Source organism: Scyliorhinus torazame, chromosome 25 (assembly GCF_047496885.1).
Source record: "Scyliorhinus torazame isolate Kashiwa2021f chromosome 25, sScyTor2.1, whole genome shotgun sequence".
NCBI lineage: Eukaryota > Metazoa > Chordata > Chondrichthyes > Carcharhiniformes > Scyliorhinidae > Scyliorhinus > Scyliorhinus torazame.
Window position 1 is genome coordinate 9,834,147 of NC_092731.1, and position 24,948 is coordinate 9,859,094.

A 24,948-nucleotide genomic window follows, 5' to 3' on the forward strand; every position below is an offset into this window, starting at 1 on the left:
GAAGCCCGAATCACTTTCCTTGAGGAGATTCCGATACCCTCAAGACAAAGGGAAATAATGCGATTTCTTAGCGTGAGTGGGTTTGATCGAACAGTTGTGCAAAGGTTTTGTGGTGTGATTACTCCACAAATGGACATGCTAAAGAAACCTAAAAAATTTCAATGGACAGCGGACTTTCAACAGACTGCCTGAAAGCTGTGATCACCAATGCTCCTGTATTGGAGAATTGCAAGGGACTCTGTGGTCAGATTGAACTAAATTACCTGATTCTGAAGAGAAATGCCAATGAGTAGAGGAATGGATGGATCGTGCAGAGACTTTGTTCAAAGAGACTGTCAATCGAGAAGGATTTCGGTTGGAGGAAGAAGAACAAAGAAAAATTGACTATATTATTATACCTGTTTGCATGTGTTGTTTTTTTTTAAAAACGAAAAGGTATATTTGCTGTGTACATTTCTTAATGGTTGGTGCAAAAGTGAAAAATGAAACCATCTTGAAGTTGATGGTTTATTTTTTTTTCTTGGGGGGAGGTGTCATGCAAGAGTGCCATTAAGAGATGGATGTGTAAGCAATGTACCTTTAAGAAAACAGTGATGTCAGAGAGTGGGTGGAGCTCAGTTCAGCTCAGCCATTTTGTAGTCTGTGTTTTGAAAAGAGCCTGGCTGGTTTTGCTGAAAGCAGCTAAAAAAAGAACCTGGCTGGTTTTGCTGAGAGCAGTTTAAAAGGGCCTGGCTGTTTTGCTGTGAGCTGATTAAAAAGTAGAAAGCCAGGTTTGAGAAAGCAGTTTGGGTGTGTCTGTGGGTTTCCAGAGAGCTGCATGAAGAAAAGCAAGGTGCTGGAGCTGAAATCAACCAAGCTAATATATCTCTGCCATTCTATAGAAAAAAAAAAAAATATAATGTTTGAGGTAAGGGACGCCGTCAGTGTCCCTGCTGATTTCATCTGTGGGAAGTGCACCCATCTCCAGCTCCTCAGAAACCGCGTTAGGGAACTGGAGCTGGAGTTGGATGAACTTTCGATCATTCGGGAGGCAGAGTTGGTCATAGATAGAAGCTTCAGGGATGTAGTTACTCCGAAGAATAAAGATAGATGGGTGACGGTGAGAGGGGCTGGGAGGAAGCAGTCAGTACAGGGATCCCCTGTGGCAGTTCCCCTTAGTAACAAGTATACCGCTTTGGATACTGTTGGGGGGGGGGGGGGGGGACTTACCAGGGTTAAGCCATGGGATACAGGTCTCTGGCACAGAGTCTGTCCCTGTTGCTCAGAAGGGAAGGGGGGAGAGGAGTAGAGAATTAGTCATTCGATACTCCATAGTTAGGGGGATAGATAGGAGATTCTGTGGGAACGAGAGACTCATGGTTGGTGTGTTGCTTCCCAGGTGCCAGGGTGCGCGATGTCTCGGATCGTGTTTTCGGGATACTTAAGGGGGAGGGGTAGCAGCCCCAAGTCGTGGTCCACATAGGTACCAACGACATAGGAGGAAAAGGGGTGGGGATGTAAGGCAGGAATTCAGGGAGCTAGGGTGGAAACTTAGATCTACGACAAACAGAGTTATTATCTCTGGGTTGTTACCCGTGCCATGTGATAGCGAGACGAGGAACAGGGAGAGAGAGGAGTTGAACACGTGGCTACAGGGATGGTGCAGGAGGGAGGCTTTCAGATTTTTGGATAATTGGGGCTCATTCTGGGGTCGGTGGGACCTCTACAAACGGGATGGTGTGCACCTGGGCCAGAGGGGTACCAATATTCTGGGGGGGAAATTTGCTAATGCTCTTCGGGAGGGTTTAAACTAGTTCAGCAGGGGCTTGGGAACCTGAATTGTAGCTCCAGTATACAGGAGGTTGAGAGTAGTGAGGTAGGGTTTCAAAGTTGCAGGAGTGTACCGACAGGAAGGAAGGTGGTTTAAAGTGTGTCTTCTTCAATGCCAGGAGCATCCGGAATAAGGTGGGTGAACTTGCGGCATGGGTTGGTACCTGGGACTTCGATGTTGTGGCCATTTCGGAGACATGGATAGAGCAGGGACAGGAATGGTTGTTGCAGGTGCCGGGATTTAGATATTTCAGTAAGCTCAGGGAAGGTGGTAAAAGAGGGGGAGGGGTGGCATTGTTAGTCAAGGACAGTATTACGGTGGCAGAAAGGACATTTGATGAGGACTCGTCTACTGAGGTAGTATGGGCTGACGTTAGAAACAGGAAAGGAGAGGTCACCCTGTTAGGGGTTTTCTATAGGCCTCCTAAAAGTTCCAGAGATGTAGAGATTTATTGCAAAGATGATTCTGGATAGGAGTGAAAGCAACAGGGTAGTTGTTATGGGGGACTTTAACTTTCCAAATATTGACTGGAAACGCTATAGTTCGAGTACATTAGATGGGTCTGTTTTTGTCCAATGTGTGCAGGAGGGTTTCCTGACACGAGAGGCGAGGCCATATTGGATTTGGTACTGGGTAATGAACCAGGACAGGTGTTAGATTTGGAGGTAGGTGAGCACTTTGGTGATAGTGACCACAATTCGATTACGTTTATTTTAGTGATGGAAAGGGATAGGTATATACCACAGGGCAAGAGTTATAGCTGGGGGAAAGGCAATTACGATGCGATGAGGCAAGACTTAGGATACATCAGATGGAGAGGAAAACTGTCGGGGATGGGCACAATGGAAATGTGGAGCTTGTTCAAGGAACAGCTACTGCGTGTCCTTGATAAGTGTGTACCTGTCAGGCAGGGAGGAAGTGGTTGAGTGAGGGAACCGTGGTTTACTAAAGCAGTCGAAACACTTGTCAAGAGGAAGAAGGAGACTTATGTAAAGATGAGACATGAAGGTTCAGTTAGGGCGCTCGAGAGTTACAAGTTAGCTAGGAAGGACCGAAAGAGGGAGCTAAGTAGAGCCAGGAGGGGACATGAGAAGTCTTTGGCAGGTAGGATCAAGGATAACCCTAAAGCTTTCTATAGATATGTCAGGAACAAAAGAATGACTAGGCTAAGAGTAGGGCCAGTCAAGGACAGTAGTGGGAAGTTGTGCTTGGAGTCCGAGGTTTTAGGAGAGATGCTAAATGAATATTTTTCGTCAGTATTCACACAGGAAAAAGACAATGTTGTCGAGGAGAATACTGAAATTCAGGCTACTAGACTAGAAGGGCTTGAGGTTCATAAGGAGGAAGTGTTCGCAATTCTGGAAAGTGTGAAAATAGATAAGTCACCTGGGCCGGATGGGATTTATCCTAGGATTCTCTGGGAAGCTAGGGAGGAGATTGCTGAGCCTTTGGCCTTGATCTTTAAGTCATTTTTGTCTACAGGAATAGTGCCAGAAGACTGGAGGATAGCAAATGTTGTCCCCTTGTTCAAGAAGGGTAGTAAAGATAACCCCAGTAACTATAGACCAGTGAGCCTTACTTCGGTTGTGGGAAAAATCTTGGAACGGTTTATAAGAGATAGGATATATAATCATCTGGAAAGGAATAATTTGATTAGAGATAGTCAACACGGTTTTGTGAAGGGTAGGTCGTGCCTCACAAACCTTATAGAGTTCTTTGAGAAGGTGACCAAGCAGGTGGATGAGGGTAAAGCAGTTGATGTGGTGTATATGGATTTCAGTAAAGCGTTTGATAAGGTTCCCCATGGTAGGCTACTGCAGAAAATACGGAGCCACGGGATTCAAGGTGATTTAACAGTTTGGATAAGAAATTGGCTAGCTGGAAGAAGACAAAGGGTGGTGGTTGATGGGAAATGTTCAGACTGGAGTCCAGTTACTATTGGTGTACCACAAGGATCTGTTTTGGGGCCACTGCTGTTTGTCATTTTTATAAATGACCTGGAGGAGGGCGTAGAAGGATGGGTGAGTAAATTTGCAGATGACACTAAAGTCGGTGGAGTTGTGGACAGTGCGGAAGGATGTTACAAGTTACGGAGGGACATAGATAAGCTGCAGCGCTGGGCTGAGTGGTGGTAAATGGAGTTTAATGCAGAAAAGTGTGAGGTGATTCATTTTGGAAAGAATAACAGGAAGACAGAGTACTGGGCTAATGGTGAGATTCTTGGCAGTGTAGATGAGCAGAGAGATATCGGTGTCCATGTACATAGATCCCTGAAAGTTGCCCCCCCAGGTTTAGAGGGTTGTTAAGAAGGGGAACGGTGTGTTAGCTTTTACTGGTAGAGGGATTGAGTTTCGGAGCCATGAGGTCATGTTGCAGCTGTACAAAACTCTGGTGCGGCCGCATTTGGAGTATTGCGTGCAATTCTGGTCGCCGCATTATAGGAAGGATGTGGAAGCATTGGAAAGGGTGCAGAGAAGATTTATCAGAATGTTGCCTGGTATGGAGGGAAGATCTTATGAGGAAAGGCTGAGGGACTTGAGGCTGTTTTCGTTAGAGAGAAGAAGGTTAAGAGGTGACTTAATTGAGGCATACAAGATGATCAGAGGATTGGATAGGGTGGACAGTGAGAGCCTTTTTCCTCGGATGGTGATGTCTAGCACGAGGGGACATACCTTTAAATTGAGGGGAGATAGATATAAGACAGATGTCAGAGGTAGGTTCTTTACTCAGAGAGTAGTAAGGGCGTGGAATGACCTGCCTGCAACAGTAGTGGACTCGCCAACACTAAGGACATTCAAATGGTCATTGGATAGACATATGGACAATAAGGGAATATGTCGATGGGCTTTAGAGTGGTTTCACAGGTCGGCGCAACATCGAGGGCCGAAGGGCCTGTACTGCGCTGTAATGTTCTATGTTCTATCCTTTAACCTGATGTGATACTGTTTAAAGGTGTTAAGTCTCTTGGAAGTTTGAAGGAACATTTTAAGGAAGTATTTACTGTTGCAATATTTTCTGAGTTATCTTTGAAGTAAGGGGTGTTAAGAGATCCAATGTTTATTTAAGATGTTAAGTTGAGTTCATGGAATAAACAGTGCTTTGTGGTTAAAAACCCACGTGTCCATAATTGTAATCCCACACCTAGGGAAAAAGCCGCGTGCTCGGAAAAGTAACAAATGCATTAAAGAGTGAGGTTGGTTGAACTCCATGATACATTTTGGGGTACTGAAACACCCCTCGCCCATAACAATATTCTCAAGCATTGCACGATTCCATCACCAATAAGCAAGTGAATTTTGTTGGATATTGAGTATGTGGGTTAGAAAATGAACATTCACCTCATGGTTAAGATTCAAATCCAGATTGATGGGATGCCAAGAGGGAACTCCACCGTACCCTAAGACAGGCAGCAGTGTCAGAATTTCAAAACTTTGAACTTAACAGCTTGAACATACCCACGCCACAATAAAGCAAACAATACAACAAACAAATATCAGAATTTTTCTTACCCTTTCAGGGAAAAGAATCTGCCCGGGAGAATCCTTGGCTCGCATGGAACTCTTTCTTTTCTTGACTACTCTGCTGCAGAGCTTTGTCTTCAAGCCTGTTATCGACCACAAGGAAATTGACACCTCACCAGCCATAAGTGGTTTCTCGGCTGTGCCAAATGATTACGAGTTCTATGTCAATTCTCGGTAAAATCAACTTGATCATCAATTGATCTAGAATTGAAAAAAAATAGAATTTGTTTTATGTGATGTTGGTTGAGGGATTGATATTGGTCCATTATTCTTTAAATCGTAGTATTATATTAACATACGAGAACAGGTCAGGCTTCTCTCATCCAAAAGATGGAACTTACAGAAGTGCAGCATCCAATCAGTGTTGTGCTAACTATGTTCATCTCTGGAATGCAGCTTGAATAGCCAGCCTATTAACTCAGGTGACAATGCTATACTGATATAAAGTTGACACTTGTGTCTTACAATTACTAATTCTGAACATAGTATTCAGTATCCAGAATCCTGTCTAATCTATAGTTGCAGAAGTCTCTGCTGTCTGCACTTGTTGATTTAATTTTGTATGATCCAATTTCTTGATTGAGTTGCAGCACTCATCAACATGGTCAACTGCAGCTTACTGCAGCCTACTTTACAGACACGTCTTCATTCCGGCATCTTGATTGTAATCAAATTGACTCATTAGGAGAGGGAATGTAGCGAAGAGACAGTAGGGGCAAGAGGATACAGGCGGTTATAGGAGAGGACGTAGGGAAGTAAAGATGATCAGATGGGATGGAGAGGGAGTTAGCTGAATAAAATTTTGGCAGCATGGTGGTACAGTGGTTAATACTGCTCCCTCACAGCGCCAGTAACTCGGGTTCGATCCGACCTTGGGTGACTGTGTGGCATATGCATATTCTCTCCCTGCCTGCATGGAGTTTGCACATTCTCCTCGTGGGATTCCTCCCAAACTCCAAACATGTGTAGGTTAGGTGCTAAATTGCCCCTTATAGTGTCCAAAAGGCTAGGTGAGATCACAGGGACTGGGTGCTCTTTCAGAGGTTTGGTGCATGCTTGATAGGCTGAATGGTACCTTTCTGCACTGTAGGGATTCTATTCTATGATTTTATTGTGAGCAGTTTTGGGTGCCGTTTCTAAGGATGTGCTGGCCTTGAAAAGGGTCCAGGAGGTTCACAAGAATGATCCCTGGAATGAAGAGCTTGTCATATGAGGAGCGGTTGAAGACTGGGGGCGAGATTCTCCGACCCCCCAGCGGGTCGGAGAATGGCCGTTGGCCGTCGTGAATCCCGCCCCCGCCGGTTGCCGAAGTCTCCAAAGGGAGAAAAGTCGGCGGGGCGTTAATGGCGCCGCTGACGTTGGAGAATGGCACGGGTCTGCGCAAGGCAGCCGATTTTCGGCCTGCCGATATTCTCCGTTCCGGATGGGCCGAAAGTCCCGTCGACGTGATGACCGTTCACGTCGACGGAAATCAAACCTCCTTTTCATCGGCGTGAACCTGTACTCCAGGTTCACGCCGACCAGCGTGGAGGTGAGTGACGGCCTGGGGGGTTGGCCGCTGGGCAGGCGATGGCGTGGCCGCAGTCTGAATGTGTGGGGAGAGGTGTGTCTCGGGTTGTGTGTATGTGTGTGCGGCGGGGGGGGAGGGGGGGGTGGTTAGAGTGGGCTGGGCTCCGGGGGAGTGCCGGGAGGGGGGTCCGTGCCGGGGAGGAGGATGGGGGGGGGTCCGTGCCGGGGAGGAGGTTGGGGTCCGTGCCGGGGAGGAGGATGGGGAGGGGGGTCCGTGCCGGGGTGGGGGATGGGGGGTCCGTGCCGGGGAGAGGGTTGGGGTCCGTGCCGGGGAGGAGGATGGGGGGGTCCGTGCCGGGGAGGAGGATGGGGGGGGGGTCCGTGCCGGGGAGGAGGATGGGGGGGGTCCGTGCCGGGGAGGGGGATGGGGGGGGGTCCGTGCCGGGGAGGGGGATGGGGGGTCCGTGCCGGGGAGGGGGATGGGGGGGGGTCTGTGCCGGGGAGGAGGATGGGGGGGTCTGTGCCGGGGAGGAGGATGGGGGGGGGGGGTCCGTGCCGGGGAGGAGGTTGGGGTCCGTGCTGGGGAGGGGGATGGGTCCGTGCCGGGGAGGAGGATGGGGGGGGTCCGTGCCGGGTAGGAGGATGGGGGGGGGTCCGTGCCGGGGAGGAGGTTGGGGTCAGTGCCGTGGAGGGAGATGGGGTCCGTGCCGAGGAGGAGGATGGGGGGATCCGTACCGGGGAGGAGGATGGGGGGGGTCCCTGCCGGGGAGGAGGAAGGGGGGGTCCGTGCCGGGGAGGAGGATGTGGGGGGGGTCCGTGCCGGGGAGGAGGATGGGGTCCGTACCGGGGAGGGGGATGGGGGGGGGTCCGTGCCGGGGAGGAGGATGGGGGGGGGGGGTTGTCCGTGCCGGGGAGGAGGATGGGGGGGGGGGGGGGGGGTCTGTGCCGGGGAGGAGGTTGGGGTCCGTGCCGGGGAGGGGGAGTCCATGCCGGGGAGGGGGATCTGTGCCGGGGAAGGGGATGGGGTCCATGCCGGGGAGGGGGATGGGGGGTCCGTGCCGGGGAGGGGGGGTGCGAGGGCAAGTGAGTTGGTCCACCTGGTCAGGTGCCAGCCTCCAACAGTTGGACCCATGCGGTCCATGCCACCTAGCTGGGGGGAAGGAGGGGATATGGGCAATGATGACATGTCGTTCCCCCCCCCCTCCAACCAGGCCGTCATGTTTTCCGATCATCCAGCGATGTTGGCCGCCGTGGCGGCAGCCGCTAATGTCCATGTTGCCCTGGATGAGGAGGAGGAGCGTGCCGGAGAGGCGGCTCTGGCTGCCGCAGAGGGGCAGGCGGCAGCCGCCCAGGCTGGAGGGACACCTGACCGACAGGACGAGGAGGGGGAGGAGGACGTCGCGGCCCCACGGCAACGGAGGCACCCGAGGGCGCCCCATGTGTAAGGCCCCGGCAGTCATACCAGGACCTCACGGACCAGGAATGCAGGAGGAGACTCCGGATGAGGCGGGAAACCGTGGCACACATCTGCCACCTGCTGGCACACCTGTCACCGCGTGGCACTGGCAGGGGACACCCTCTCCCCGTGTCCGTCAAGGTTACGGTGGCCCTGAACTTTTATGCAACGGGGTCATTCCAGGCACCCAGTGGGACCTGTCCGGCATATCGCAGACATCGGTGCATCCGGGCAGTGACAGATGCCCTATATGCCATGGCGCACCGCTACATCCGCTTCCCTGTGGACCGGGCCAGCCAAGATGCCCGGGCCGTGGGCTTCTCTGCCATGGCCGGGTTCCCCATGGTCCAGGGCGCGATCGATGGGATGCACGTCGCCGTGCGGCCACCTGCAGATAACATGGCCGTGTTCACCAATAGGAAGGGGACCTATTCGATGAACGTACAGGTGGTCTGCGACCACCGCATGATGATCCTGCAAGTCTGCGCCCATTACCCAGGCAGCGTACACGACTCATACGTGTTGTCGCGGTCATCCATCCCCGGCATGTACGAGGGACGCCATCCCCGGCTGAGGGGCTGGTTGCTGGGCGACAGGGGCTACCCATTGCGATCGTGGCTGATGACGCCTGTACGGAGGCCACGCAATGAGGCGGAGACCCGCTACAATGATGCCCATGTAGCGACAAGGGGAGTGATCGAGAGGTGCTTTTGTGTGCTGAAGACGCGTTTCAGGTGCCTGGACCTGTCTGGGGGCGCCCTCCAGTATCGGTCAGATAGGGTCGGCCGCATCATTGTGGTGTGCTGCGTCCTGCACAACATAGCCCAACAGAGGGGCGATGTGTCGCAGGCAGAGGAGGGCGGAGTGGAGGAGCAGCAGGAAGAGGCGCAGTCCTCCCTAGATGAGGGGGGTGGGAGCAATGGTCAGGGCAGACGGGCTAGACACAGGCGGGTGGATAAACACCGTTACCGGATGGCCCAGCGGGCACGGGACAGGCTGATAGCCGCCCGCTTCACTGACTAGATGGGCGTGGGAATCGGGTAGTCTGACCACAGACCGCACCCCATGGCAACAGCCGGCCACCCGCACACCCCACCCATCCACCCACCCAGCACCCTCACCCCCCTCCCCAAACCCACCCACCCCACCCGCATGCACACACCCCGCCCCCCCATTGCCGATCCACCTGCGGCACAACGGCCGGGCTCACACAGTTGCGGGTGGACGCGTGTCTATTGCAGGCCATGGAGGATGATGACAACCCGCCCTGCGGTGAGCTCCTGGCTCCACATCGTTGGACTATGTCTGACCCATGGCCACAGTACCACCATCCACCCGGACCATCCCTGCATGCGGCTGTGACACTGCAGCGCACGGTCCCGTCCTCTGCCCGGGGGGATGTTGATGGCGGCCCAGGGGGAAGGGGGCAGACTCACCTGGGGCTGAGGTAAGACCACCCCTCACACACACACTTGCGCTCAACGTACATGACACCACCGCACGCTTTGGACAGAGCACAAAGGCAGCTTCTGTAGGTGTAACATTGACTTTAATCACCAAACGAGTTCATGCACGTGCCCTAGCCCCTAAAACTCATCTGTGCCCTGCACCCGTGCCAACTTACTCAGTGTCTAATTGTTTGGCCTTACGGGCCCTTTGACTCCGTCTACGTGGTTCCCCAGACGGTACAGCAGAACTGGAGGTGGACTCCTGTGATTCCTGCCCTCTGACACTGGATCCCTTTGGCGGCCGTTTCCTGGGGCGTCCTGGCCTAGATGGGCCAGGCTGCGGCCCGGGCGACTGGGATGGCGAGCTGCCAGCCTGTCCTGCCCGTTGCCCACCCGATGCACCTGGGACGGAAGGGGGGTGTCCGAGGTGTCGCGGTGTTCCCAGACCTCCCCTACAGGGGGACCCGGGACGGACCACACCACCTCCTCCTCCCTCGGGGTGCCCGATGGCCCCAAGGCCTCTACATGGGTGGGGGATGCGAACGGACTGGCCATCCGACGCCACCCTGGCATCTGGCGTTGCCAGTCCTGGAGGCCCGTGCTGGTATCGACAGGGGTCTGCAGGTTTGCAGCCATGGAGCCCAGGGGGTTGGTCAACCCTGCCTGTGACAGTGCGACGCCGGCTCGCACATGGGCAATGGCGCCGATGCCCTCAGCGATGGCCTGCTGATACTGGGCCATGGCCTGCTGAGACTGGGCCATGGCCTGCTGAGACTGGGCCATGGCCTGCAGGGACTGGGCTATGGCGTTGAGCGCCTCTGCCATCTGGCGCTGGCTCATGGCCTCCTGTGAGCGGGCAGCCATGTCCTGGGCCACAGACGCCGCCTGCACGGAAAGCCCCAGGCCTCGCACACCGTTCCCCATGTCTGACACCGTCGCACCCATTGCCTCCACCGCGGACGCCACCCATGCGGTGTTGGCCTGGGTGGCACGCATGACCGGCACCACTTCCAGCTTCTGGACGCGGGTGAACTCCTCCACCTGCGACTGCAGCCGCCGCAAGCCGGCCGTCACCCTCTTCGCTCGTCTCCGGGTCGGTGGTTGCATCGGATCTAAGTGTGGGTGTGGAAACTCCAGGAACCCGGGATCCATCTGGGCGGCAGATGTTCGCTTGGGCTGGGCTGCCCTCCGACCGCCCGGCCCCTCTGCTGCTCCTACCTCCACCTGCTGTACCGGGACGGCTGTGTTGTGCGCACCAGTGAGTGTAGCAGACGCCTCATCACTAAAGTGCCCAACGGAGGTGAGTGTTTCTGCGATGGTGGAGGGTGTTGGTGACAGCAGTGGCGTTGTGTCGTGCTCTTCGTCCCACTCTGAGTCCATGGCACTTTGGGGTGGGGGTTCGTCTCCACCCATCCACTCTGGTATTTCGTCTTCCTGGGTAGTGCTGTCCCGGGTAGTGGTGTCCTGGGTAGTGGTGTCCTGGCTCGGATGTGACGGGGGCCTGTGGCTGCCCCCCTCATCGCTGGGTGGTCGCTCCCGCACGTGACGGGGGTGTCGTCTCCCTGTTGCTCCAGGTCTCTCCGTCTCCCGTGGTGTGCGAGGGGCATCCTGCGGGCGTCGCATGCCGGAGGGTCCGGGTCTCTCCGTCTCCCGTGGCCTTCGAGGGGCATCCTGCAGGCGGTCTGCATCTGCGGGGATGGGTGCCTGGGCGTTTGCTCCTGCGATACACAATGAAGCATGCATGATTAGACACGCAGGCAGTGATCAGGTGATATGGGGGAGGGGGGGATATGGGGACGGGCAGTCGGTGGCTCACTTGCTAGTCCGCCCCCGACCTCTGCATCAGCAACTCCCGGTCGTCAGGTCCGCCAGCCAGTTCCAGGGCCCTTTCCTCGTGTTCGGTCAGTGGCCTCTCATCAGCGGGGCCTCCTCCAGTCCTCACATGCACCCTATTGTTGTGTGCGCGCTTCTCCTGTAGCGGGGGTGGGTGGGTGGGGGTGGTGGCAGGGGTAAAAGGCAACAGTGTTAGGCAGGTATATGAATGCACGCCATCGGTTGCGCGTGCATTGCAGAGGTTAAGGTTAGGGCTGGATTCACTTGGGGATATGGGGGAGGGGGGATATGGGGGGGATATGGGGGAGGGGGGATATGGGGGAGGGGGGATATGGGGGAGGGGGATATGGGGGGGATATGGGGGAGGGGGGATATGGGGGAGGGGGGATATGGGAGAGGGGGTTATGGGGGAGGGGGGATATGGGGGAGGGGGATATGGGGGAGGGGGAATATGGGGGAGGGGGATATGGGGAGGGGGGATATGGGGGAGGGGGGATATAGGGAGGGGGGATATGGGGAGGAGGGATATGGGGGAGGGGGGATATGGGGGAGGGGGATATGAGGGAGGGGGGATATGGGGGAGGGGGGATATGGGGAGGGGGGCTATGGGGGAGGGGGGATATGGGGGAGGGGGGATATGGGGGAGGGGGGATATGGGGGAAGGGGGATATGGGGGAGGGGGGATATGGGGGAGGGGGGATATGGGGGAGGCTCACCCTGCCTACTCTGACGAGGTCGTTCACCTTCTTGTGGCACTGGGTGCCTGTCCGTGGTGTCAGGGCCACAGCGGTGACGGCCTCTGCCACCTCCCTCCACAGACGCCGGCTGTGGCGTGGGGCAACTCTGCGGCCGTGCCGGGATACAGGGCGTCCTTCCACTGCTCCACTGCGTCCAGGAGCGCCTCCACATCCCGTGACTGGAACCTCGGGGCTGAGCGGCGGCCAGCCATCCAGTCGGGTGTTCCGGTCGGGTGTTCCGGTCGGGTGGGGGGGGAGCAGCGCGGCCTTATGAGCCGTCACGCCGTGCGGCGTGTATGACGCTGCATGGCGTGAACCACGTGCGCAAGCGCGGATCCCGTCACGTCGCTGCTAGCCCATTTCGGCCCGGAGACTTTTGACCCATTTTTCCGGCGAGACACAAGTCGGATTTGCGCAGTTTTTTGCGCCGATCGGCGGACTTTGCGCCGATAACGGAGAATTTTGCCCCGGGTCTGTACTCATTGGAGTTTAGAAGGATGAGAGGGGATCTTACTGAAACTTACAGGTTACTGGGCAGCATGGTGGCGCAGTGGTTAGAATTGCTGCCTCACAGCGCCGAGATCCCAGGTTCGATCCCGTCTCTGGGTCACTATCCTATTTGAGTTTGCACATTCTCACTGTGTTCACGTGGGTTTCACCCCCACAACCCAAAGATGTGCAGATTAGGTGGATTGGCCATGCTAAATTGTCCCTTAATTGGAAAAAATGAATTGGGTACTCTAAATTTATGTTTCCACTTGTAGGAAAAACTGGAACCCGAGAGCACAACCATAGACTGAAGGGATGCTCCTTCAAAACTGAGGTGAGGAGAAATTCCTTCAACCAGAGGCTGGTGAATCTGTGGAACTCTTTGCCGCAGAAGGCTGTGGAGGCCAAATCACTCAGTGTCTTTAAGACAGAGATAGATATGTTCTTGATTAATAAGGGGATCAGGGGTTATGGGGGAAAGGCACTGTGAGTGCTACTTGGCTGGACGAGAGTGCTTTAGGGTTGGGTGAAAAACAGGGAGTTAAATGAAACTGGGAGAAGGCGAAATCGAAATATCAGGAGCAGAGATGAGCGGGAGATTTTTGTACAGCAGCCTGGGTACCAGGCGCAGACGTGCAGGATCATCATCTTGTGGTCACAGACCACCTGCACGTTCATGGAGTAGGACCCCTTCCTATTCATGAACATCGTCCTGTTATCCGATGGTGGCCGTATGGCGACGTGCACCCCATCGATTGTACCCTGGACCATGGGTACCCTGGCGACAGCTTCAAAGCCCGCTGTCCGGGCATCCTGATGGCGCGCGCGTCCACGGGGAACTTGATGTACCAATGCGCGATGTAAGACAAGGCGTCAGTCATTGCACGGATGCACCGGTGCATCGACACTTGCGAGACGCCGGACAGGTCCTCACTCGGCGACTGGAATGACCCCGTCGCGTAGATGTTCAGGGCGCCTGTCATCTTGACGGCCACCGGGAGAGAATGTCCACCCCCAGTTCAACGCGGAGCCAGGTATGCCATCAGATGGCAGATATGGACGACAGTTTCCCAGCTCATCCGGAGTCTCCTCCTGCACGCCCTATCCGGGAGGTTCTGGAAGGACATGCGGCGTCCGGTACACACGAGACCTCATCGGGACCTCCGTGGCACCGCCTCTTCCTCCACTCTCTTCTCCTCCTCCTCCTCGGTATTCTCATCCCATGACTCCCCCTCACCATGGTCCTCCTCCTCCCCCTGCGCCTGTCGGGCTGGCAGCACTCCAGCCTAAGCAGCTGCCAGCTGCCCCACTGCACCACAGTCCTCTGCTGCAGCCTCCACCGCCTCCCTGTCACGCTCCTGCTCCAGCACCCACACGGCTTTATGCAGGGCAGCGACCCCGCCACGGCGGCCAACAAAGCTGGAAGATGCCCAAACATTATGATCTGCATGGGGTGGAGGTAGACAAGGTTTCATCATTGCGCATAACCCCCCTCCACAACCACATGCCATGGGCTACATGGTCGGCCCAGCTCACATCCCGCGCTCCAGCCATGCATGCCCCCCACCCACGCCCACGGTGCCCTGACATCTGTCGCCCGTCCCTCCTGCCAGGGCCACCGTTTGAGGACACTGCCTTGACCAATGGCTGCCATGGGTGCGGTCCTGGATCTACCCGCCGGTGAGTGCCGCCAGCTGGGTGGAAGGAGCCCCGGGCGGCCGGGATGCCTGGGCTGAGCCAGCGACTGGGGTGGGTGCCCATCTGCGTGGCCACCGTCATGGCGTCCGCCCTATCATGGCGAACCATGCCCGGCCGCCGCGGCTGTCTGGCCCACCACGCCGCGACACTGGGCCACCCCTCAACTGACCCTGGGCCACCCCTCTACCCTGGGGGGCCTCCGCTGTCCTGGGGTCCCCTGACGCCGAACCCCTACCATCTCCGGCCGGAGGTCACACCGGAGGGACTTCGGCCCATCCGGCCGCAGTATTGCTGGGGGCCCGGAGAATCGCACGTCGGACCACCTCTGCCGATTCGCCGGGCTGCCTGGCGCACGCCGCATTCGCACGGTTTGGGCCGGTTGGGAGTATCACGTCCCGGCATCGGACCGGCGCCACGGGCCGCCGCGGCGTCAACGCCGATTCTCCGAGCCAGCACAAGTTCGGAGAATCCTGGCCCCTGTACCTAAATCCACACAGTATTCAGAATAAGGCACAAATAGAGACAAATAGGCATGATTTGGTGGGAATCACTGAAACATGGTTGAGGGAGGACCGGGATTAGGAATCAAATGTCCAAGGGTATTCAATATTCCAAAAGGAGAGACAGGATAGAACAGGGGGTGGAGTTGCTTGATTGGTTAAAGATGACATCAAGCCTGTATTAATAATAATAATAGCTTATTGTCACAAATAGGCTTCAATGAAGTCACTGTGAAAACCCCGAGTCGCCACATTCCGGCGCCTGTTCAGGGAGGCCAGAGGGGAATTGAACCCGTGCTGCTGGCATTGTTCTGCATTACAAGGCAGCTGTTTAGCCCACTGTGCTAAACCAGCCCCCGCTGGTTATCATTTAAGAAATTATATTGATCCTAAGGGACAAGGTGTTGAATCGATATGGGTGGAAATGAAAAACAAGGGGAAAAAACTCCTTGGCAGAAGTAATTTACAGGCCTCCAAGCAATACTTCCAAAGTAGGGCATAGTATAAACCAAGAAATAATGAGGGCTTGTGAGAAGTTCACAATTGTAATCATGGGTGATTTTAACATATAATATTGACCGGATTAATCAAATTGGCACAGGTAGCCTCGAGGGAGATTTCATAGAGGCATTGTTTCTTAGAGCAATATGTTGTGGAGCCAGCCAGAGAGCAGGTTATTTTGGATTTAGTATTATGTAATGAAGAAAGGTTGATTAATAGTCTTGTCATTAAGGATCTTCTTGGAAGGAGTGATCACAGCATGCTAGAATTTCAAATTCATATTGAGTGATAATGGACAGAGTGCCATACTAGAGTTTTAGCGTTTTGCAAAGGTAATTATACAGGCCTGAGGAAAGAGTTGCCCCAAGGAGACTGGGCACAAATAATTACGGATAAGATAGTTCAGGAACAATGGCAGATGTTCAGGGAGATATTGAACACCTTTTAATTAAAGTATATTCCCGAGAGGAAGAGACCATAAGATCCAGGAGCAGAATTAGGCCACTCAGCCCATCGTGTCTGCTCCGCCATTCAATCATGGCTGATATTTTTCTCATCCCCATTCTCCTGCCACCTCCCCATAACCCTGGTCCCCTTACTAATCAAGAACTTATCTATTTCTGTCTTAAAGACTTCTGCGGCAAAGAGTTCCACAGATTCCCCACCCTCTGGCTGAAGAAATTCCTCCTCATCTCAGTTAAAAGGATCGTCCCTTTTGTCTGAGACTGTATCCTCTGGTTCTAGATTTTCCTACAAGTGGAAACATCCTCTCCACGTCCACTCTATCCAGGCCTCGCAGTATCCTGTAAGTTTCAATAAGATCCCCCCTCATCCTTCTGAACTCCAACGAGTACAGACCCAGAGTCCTCAACCGTTCTTCATACGACAAGCTCTTCATTCCAGGGATCATTCTTGTGAACCTCCTCTGGAACCTTTCCAAGGCCAGCACATCTTTCCTGAGATGCCCAAAACTGCTCACAATACTCCAAATGGGGTCTGACCAGAGCCTTACGCAGCTTCAGAAGTACATACCTGGTCTTGTAAAGTAAGAGGAATTGTAAAAGGGAGAAACACGTTCCATGGCTAAGCAAGGAAGTTAAGGAGGACATAAAGGCAAAGACTAAAGGCAATTCCCCGGATTCTGGAACGGTCCCAGTGGATTGGCATAAAGGGCATACCATAGTATGTGCAAAAGCTAGTGGTAAGCTGGGTGAATTGGGAAAACTTTAGGGGTCAGCAAAAATCTACTAAAAATCGAATGAAAAAATCCAAGATTTACAAACAAAAACTTTAGAGTACCCTATTCATTTTTTTTTTAAGGGACAATTTAGGATGGCCAATCCACCTACCCTTTGGATTGTGGGGGTGAGACCCACGCAGACACAGGGAGAATGTGCAAACTCCACACGGACAGTGACCCGGAGCCGGGATCGAACCTGGGTCCTTGGTACCGTGAGGCAACAGTGCTAACCATTGTGTCACCATGCCGCTCCTCAAAAAAGCTAAGCTAAACTACAAAAGTTATAAGTATATAAAGAGGAACTGAATAGCTAAAGTAAATGTTTGCCCTTTAGAGGTCAAAACTGGTGAGGTAATAATGTGGAACACAGAGATGGCAGAGGCACTGAACCAATATTTTGTCTCTGTCTTCACAGTACAGGATAATAAAAAATTTCTAAGAACTGCAGTTAATGCAGAGGAACTTACTGCAATAACCATCATTAGGGAGACAGTATTGTATAAACTAATGGGACTAAAGGCAGATAAGTCTCCGGGACCTGATGGCCTGCATCAGGACGTGGCAGCAGAGATAGTGGATGCAATGCTTATGATATTTCAAAATTCCCCGGATTCTGGAACGGTCCCAGTGGATTGGAAACACGCTAATGTGATGCCCTTATTCAAAAAGGGAGAGGCAAAAAGTAGGAAACTATAGACCGGTAGCTTGACCTCTGTGGTGGGAAGGTTGCTGTAATCTATCATTAAGGAGGAGATGACTGAACATTTGGAAAGACAAAACACAATCCACTATTGTCACCATGGTCTTATGAAGGATAAGTCATGCTTGGCAAACCTGCTTGAGTTCTTTGAGAATGTACCGAGCAAGGTGGATAATGGGAACCTGTACATGTGGTATATCTAGACTCTCAGAAGGCATTTGACAAGATGCCACATAAAAGATTGATCCAGACGGTGAGATCGCAGGGGATTAGCGGTGGAGTACTAGATTGGATTGTGGCTTGGCTGACTGACAGAACGCAGAGAGTCAGGTTAAACGGGTCCTTCTTTGGCTGGCAAACTGTGTCTAGTGGGCTGCTGCAGGGTTTAGTCTATTGATCTCAACTGTTTACAATCTATATAAATGATCTGCAAGCAGGGACAGAGTGTAACATAGCAAAATTTGCGGATGATACTAAAACAGGTGGGAAAGCAGGCAGTGAAGAGGAGATACATATATTTCAGACGATATAGATAGCCTAGGAGATTGCACCACAATTTTGGCAGATAGGAATTTCATGTGTGAGGTTATACATTTTGACCGAAAAAATAGTTAGGCAAATTATTATCTAAACGAAAATGAAAATCACTTATTGTCACAAGTACGCTTCAATGCAGTTACTGTGAAAAGCCCTTAATCGCCACATTCCGGCACCTGTTCGGGGATTGAACCGTGCTGCTGGCCTGCCTTGGTCTGCTTTAAAAGCCAGTTCTTTAGCCGTGTGCTAACCAGCCCCTGTAAAGGTAAAGCAGATTCAAAATGTTTCTGGGCAGGTGGATATGGGTGTCTTTGTTCATGAATCGCAGAATTCTTTATGCAAGTATCAAATGTAATAAGGAAGGCAAATGGAATGTTAGTGTTTATTGCAAAAGGACTGGAGTATAAAAGTAGGGAAGTATTGTTACAATTGTACAGGATGTTGGTGAGACCACATCTTGAGTATTCAAGCCAGTTTTGGCCTACTTAAATGAGTAAGAATGTGGTGGCATTGGAAGCAGTTCAAAGGAGGTTCACCAGATTGATTCTGGGAATGAAGGGGTTGACGTATGAGAGATCAAATAGTTTGGGCTTATATTCCCTCGAGTTTAGAAGGGTGAGAAGGGATCTCATTGAGGTATATAAAATACTAAAAGGGATTGATAAAGTAAATGGAGACCAGGGGCGGGATTCTCCAACCCACTGCCAGGTCGGAGAATCGCCAGGGGCTGGCGTGAATCCTGCCCCGGCCGGTTGCCGAATTCTCAGGCACCGAATATTCGGCGGGGGTTGGAATCGTGCCGCGCCGGTTGGCGCCCCCCCCCCCCGGCGATTCTCCGGCCCGAGATGGGCCGAAGTCCTGCTGCTGGAATGCCTGTCCCGCCGGCGAGAATCAAACCACCTCTCTTACTGGCGGGACAAGGTGGCGCGGGCGGGCTCCGGGGTCCTGGGGGGGCGCGGGGCGATCTGGCCCCGGGGGGTGCCCCCACGGTGGCCTGGCCCGCGATCGGGGCCCACCGATCCGCGGGCGGGCCTGTGCCGTGGGGGCACTCTTTTCCTTCCGCCTTCGCCATGGTCTCCACTATGGCGGAGGCGGAAGAGACCCCTCCACTGCGCATGTGCGGGGATGCCGTGAGCGGCCGCTGACGCTCCCACGCATGCGCCGCACGGCAAAGTCATTTCCGCGCCAGCTGGCGGGCACCAAAGGCCTTTCCCGCCAGCCGGCGGGGCAGAAATCAGTCCGGCGCGGGCCTAGCCCCTCAAGGTGAGGGCTCGGCCCCTCAAGATGCGGAGAATTCCGCACCTTTGGGGCAGCGCATTGCCGGACTGATTCGTGTAGTTTTTGGTGCCGGTCGGCGGACATCGCGCCGATTGCGGAGAATCCCGCCCTAGATGTTCCCGCTCGGGCAATGTAGAACAAGAGGTCATGGATATAGGTTGAGAGGCGGTAGATTTGATCAAATTGAATGATGGAGCAGGCTTGAAGGGCTGAATTGCCAACTTCTGCTCCTAATTCCAATGTAAGGTAGGAGAATGGGGGTGGGAAACATATCAGCCAAGATTGAATGGAGGAGCAGACCCGATGGACTATTGAGGGATTAGCACCTGCGCCACATGGACCGCAATCGATTCCAATGAGAAACGGTGCAGGATTCGCAATTGGCACTCAGGAGGTTGACAAGCTGCAACCGCATATACGCATTGCACTCCCACACACTCAACCCAGCCAACAAGATGGCACTGGTTGAGCTGGAGAGCACCCATCCCGCTGATAGTTTGGCTGAGACCAGAGGGCACCGATCAGGGTGGCCTGCCAGGACACCATAGGACCCACGGCCCTAAGTTCACAGTGGGCAGTCAAAGGTGTGCGCAGCTGCATGGCTGCGTTGCAGCCCTGGAAATGGTGCTCTGTGTCCGTCCACCACGACCCCACAACCCACCTCCAGGCTACCCACCCCCCCCAACTACTCCCCCCGGCCCTGGCAGAAGGCCCCCCCGGCCAGTGGCACAACTGTCAGCAAACTATGGCGACACTTTCTGTACCCCGTCTCTCTCCGTCAGCAGTCCGCTAATCATATGCCAACAACATTTACTGTACATGCATTCTGGAATGCATTGACGCCGCTGTTGAGGCAATGGAGAACTGCGATTTGGTATGAAGCTGGCGTGATTTTGGCGTCAAAACCAATTCTGTCAATAAACCTGAGGATCTTACAGACTTCAACCAAGTTGGCACTTACTCTTCAAAACTCCTATGCATGCAAGTATCATGCGGGAGTACCTTTAAGAAATGGGTATTTACTACTGCAGTGACGTTAGAGAGTGGGGGGAGCTGGGCAGTCTGTCAGCTTTTTACTTTTGTTCTTAAGCAGGCTGCAGGGTGTGTTTTAGTTTTGTTTTCAGCGTTGCAGCTGAAGACAGACCAAGCAGGTGTACTGCTGTTCTTTCTGCCATCAAAAGACTATCTCTTGATCATTTGGTGAATTCAGAATTATAAATGTTTTCAGTAGTGATCGAGCCCTGATCAATCCATTCGACATTCACTTTATGCCCAAAAGCGGTTAAAGTTCCCAAAGGATAAAAGGTGCTGCGCAGCCCTCCACTCACTCTCTCGACTGCAGCTTTCGACAGCCAACAATGGTGAACCGTTCACCAGCCAAGAGGAGGACCATCCACAGAGGGACCAGAGTCGAGGACATAGAGACACAGACGGCCAGCAACAGACATCCAGCACTGCCAGACTACAGGATTCAGGTAAGGCCGTATCTGCTCTGTACTTGCCAGTCACCTGGAGGTTAAGGGGCAGGATTCTCCGACCCCCCGCTTGGCCGGAGAATCGGCAGGGGGGTGGCGTGAATCCCGCCCCGATGCTGGATTCTTGGCGGGGGCGGGAATCGCGCCGCGCCCGTCAGGGGCCGTTGGCAGTGGCCCCCCCGGCAATTCTCCATCCCGTGAAGGGCCGAGTGGCCACCCATTTCCGGCGGGTCCTGCTGGCGTAAATCAAACAAAGTCCTTACCTGCAGGACCTGGCTCTGCGGGTGGCCTGTGGAATCCTCGGGGGGGGGGGGGGGGGCGAGGGGGGGGGGGGGGATCTGGCCCCAGGTAGGGCCCCCACAGTGGCCTGGCCCGCGATCGGGGCCCACTGATCCGCGGGCGGGCCTGTGCTGTGGGGGCATTCTTTCCCTCCGCGCCAGCTCTTGTAACAGTCCGCCATGGCCGGCGCGGAGAACCCCTCTGCGCATGTGCTGGGATGACGCCAGCACACGCTGGCGCTCCCGCGCATGCGCCAACTCGTGCCGGCCGGCGGAGGCCCTTCGCCGCCGGCTGGCGCGGCGCCAACCTAGACCCTGAAGGTGCGGAGGATTCCGCACCTTCCGGGCAGCCCGACGCTGGAGTGGTTCACGCCACTCCTCGCCGCCGGTACGGCCCGCCCCGCCGGGTAGGGAAGAATCCCACCCAAGGTCTTTCTAGCGTATTAGTTTAGAGTTCAACTTGTAAGTTTGTGTTTGCCTAATATTAACTTGTGTGTAATAAAATATTATTGTATGAAGCAACTTGCGGACATTTGTCTACCGTATACGTGTTCAATACACACTGTGGTTTAGAAAGCACAACAAATTAAAGTACTAGTGATCAAGAACTGAGGAGAGTGACAGTAATTACAACTTTCTAGATATTTCCTGAAAATTAGTTTTGTTATCTTTTGAAATGCCACAAACATTATAACAATTTAATGTGGGGTTCATTAACACAAGGACAGAGTCCACACTGTCTGTGGTTTTGCTTTCAAAGCTCACCCGCTGGGTCACTCATCTGCTGCTTCAATCGTAAAAAAAACAACCATGGAACAAAGCTACAAAGCTTAGGTAAGAATCCAGGGGCGAAATTCTTCCCCAACGGCGCGATGTCCGCCGACTGGCGCCCAAACCGGCGCCAATCAGACGGGCATCGCGCCGGCCCAAGGGTGCGGAATACTCTGCATCTTTGGGGGCCGAGCCCCAACATTGAGGGGCTAGGCCGGCGCCGGAGGGATTTCCGCCCCTCCAGCTGGCGGAAATGACGTTTGTTGCCCCGCCAGCTGGCGCGGAAATGCGGTGCATGCGCAGGAGCGTCAGCGGCCGCCGAGTTTCCCGCGCATGCGCAGTGGGGAGAGTCTCTTCCTCCTCCGCCATGGTGGAGGCCGTGGCGGAGGCGGAAGGGAAAGAGTGCCCCCACGGCACAGGCCTGCCCGCGGATCGGTTGGCCTCGATCAGGGGCCAGGCCACCATGGGGGCACCCCCCGGGGTCAGATCGCCCTGCGCCCCCCCAGGACCCCGGAGCCTGCCCGCGCCGCCTGGTCCCGCCGGTAAATACCAGGTTTAATTTACGCCGGCGGGACAGGCAATTTCTGGGCGGGACTTCGGCCCATCCAGGCCGGAGAATTGAGCGGGGGGGGGGTCCCGCCAACCGGCGCGGCCCGATTCCCGCCCCCGCCCAATCTCCGGTACCGGAGACTTCGGCGGGGGCGGGATTCACGGCGGCCAACGGCCATTCTCCGACCCGGCGGGAGGGGCGGAGAATGACGCCTCAGTTCTCTCATTTGGTAAGAACATATTTTCATATTCAATTACTTTAAACAAATTCCTCTGATCTATGGAGAGGGAGTGTTCCAATTCCTCAGGGTATATGATCACATGATTACAAGATAATGAGTAAGGTTCTTCTGGGTTGTCAGATATTTGCAGCCCGTATACATTTTGGAGTCTGTGTAATTTTTGGCTAGTTTTCTAGGTTGGTACATTCATCCTCTGAAACGAAACAGGCGTGCAAACACCATAACCTGGCTCAGCGTCTGGATCGGAGCCTCGCTAATATTAGACTGTGTGCCGTCAACACAGGAGGTGCAGCAGTGCCGTTGAAGACAGCCGCCGATAGCCAGCAACTGTTTCCCCAGTGAGACAGCACTCCGAGTATTGGGGACCAGATCGCTGAAATGTTTCTGTATTCCTTAGCCGCCGCCATGGGTTTAAATGGTCCAGGGACAACTCTACTTATGTTTTGCTAAGTATTCTGTTCATTAAGTGGTTTCTTAAACACAAACAGCCGCGGAAAGGCAGGCCCTCCCCAGGTCCTTCTGCCCTCCCAATTCTTGGCAACTTATTCCAAGTGAATAGAAGAGCACCTCAGAAGTCGCTCATCAAGGTAAGCTGCTGACTACTGCAAATGCCCATTTTTCATTCCAACCTTGCTCCCTTCCTCGAAATGTTTTGACTCATCTTAAACTCAAATTCACAGGGGGCGGAGTGCCTCTGAGGATCTCATCCAAGAAGCTATTCAAGGGCCGGGATCCTCCCCTACCCGGCGGGGCGGGGGGTCCCGGCGGGATGGAGTGGCGGGAACCACTCCGGCGTCGGGCCGCCCCAAATCCGCACCTTTGGGGGCCAAGCCCTCACCTTGAGGGGTTAGGGCTGAGCCAGAGTGGTTGGCGCCACGCCAGCCGGAGCCGAAGGGATTTCGCCGGCCCGCGGAAGTCCGCGCATGCGCGGGTGCGGTGTCAGCCACTGCTGACGTCATCCCCGCGCATGCGCGGGGGGGGTCACTTCGCGGAGGCTATGGCCGAGGCGGAGGGAAAAGAGTGCCCCACAGCACACGCCCGCCCGTAGATCGGTTGGCCCCGGTCGCGGGCCAGGCCACCGTGGGGGCACCCCCCGGGGCCAGATCGCCCCGCGTCCCCCCCAGGACCCCGGAGCCCACCCGCACCGCCAGTTCCGCCGGTAAGAGAGGTGGTTTAATTCCCGCCGGTGGGACTGGCATGATAGCAGCGGGACTTCGGTCCATCGCGGGCTGGAGAATCGCCGGGGGTGGCCCGCCGACCGGCGCGGTGCGATTCCCGCCCCCGCTGAATCTCTGGCGCCAGAGAATTCGGCGGCCGACGGGGGCGGGTTTCACGCCGCCCCCCCGGCGATTCTTCGACCCAGCGGGGGGGTCGGAGAATGTTTAGTAAGATTACTGAGTGTCAGTGACCCACTAAGCAAGAATCACTGCCAATATTATCCAACCAATATCCAAACAAGCTATTTTTTCAACTCGGGTTACTTATACTGCTCAGAAATAAAGGTTGGGGGCTTTTTTTAAATATAAATTTAGAGTACCCAATTCATTTTTTCCAATTAAGGGGCAATTTAGTGTGGCCAATCCACCTATCCTGCACATCTTTGGGTTGTGGGGGTAAAACCCACCCAGACACGGGGAGAATGTGCAAACTCCACACGGACAGTGACCCAGAGCCGGGATTGAACCTGGAACCTCGGCGCCATGAGACAGCACGACTAACCCACTGCGCCACCGTGCTGCCCTTCCGCATGCTTTATTAACCATGTTCTCAACCTGGGTGGCACGGTGATTACCACAGTTCGCACGCACAGCCAGGGACTCGGGTTCAATTCTGGACTTGGATGACTGTCTGGAGTCTGTACGGTTCTCTCCATATCTGCGTGAGTTTCCACTGCGCCCTCTGTAGCAAAATACAATTACTTATCTTCAAGCAAGAAGGATCGCCAAACAATTATCTGATAAAGGACCAGGTATATGTTTTTTGTGTTCTTTGAGGAATAAAAGTTGGGTGGAACACTGAGGGCCACCCTGTACTTTGCTGATCATTGTCATGGAAATTTACATCTACCGGAATAAGAAACAGCCTGAGTAAAACGACACATGCAAAAGAGATCCTCGGAACAGCAATAAAGTGTCAGCCTATGTTGTATATACTGTCCCAAATTAACGGTAGGAAAAGACATAATAGAAGCAATGGCCGCAAAGGCAATGAAACGCCTAATGAAATAAAAATGAAATGAAATGAAAATCGCAAGTAGGCTTCAAATGAAGTTACTGTGAAAAGCCCCCTGTCGCCATATTCCGGTGCCTGTTTGGGAAGGTTGGTACGGGAATTGAACCGTGCTGCTGGCCTGCCTTGGTCTGCTTTCAAAACCAG

At 54.1% G+C, this 24,948-nt stretch overlaps 1 protein-coding gene and 1 pseudogene across 1 annotated transcript in view; both read left to right on the forward strand.

The window, feature by feature from the left end:
• The window catches only part of LOC140402233 (cytochrome P450 2C19-like), a 33,931-nt pseudogene extending 28,405 nt beyond the window's left edge, over positions 1–5,526 (forward strand).
• The window catches only part of LOC140402300 (uncharacterized), a 135,629-nt gene that overhangs the window by 2,706 nt on the left and 107,975 nt on the right, over positions 1–24,948 (forward strand). The window lies entirely within an intron of this gene.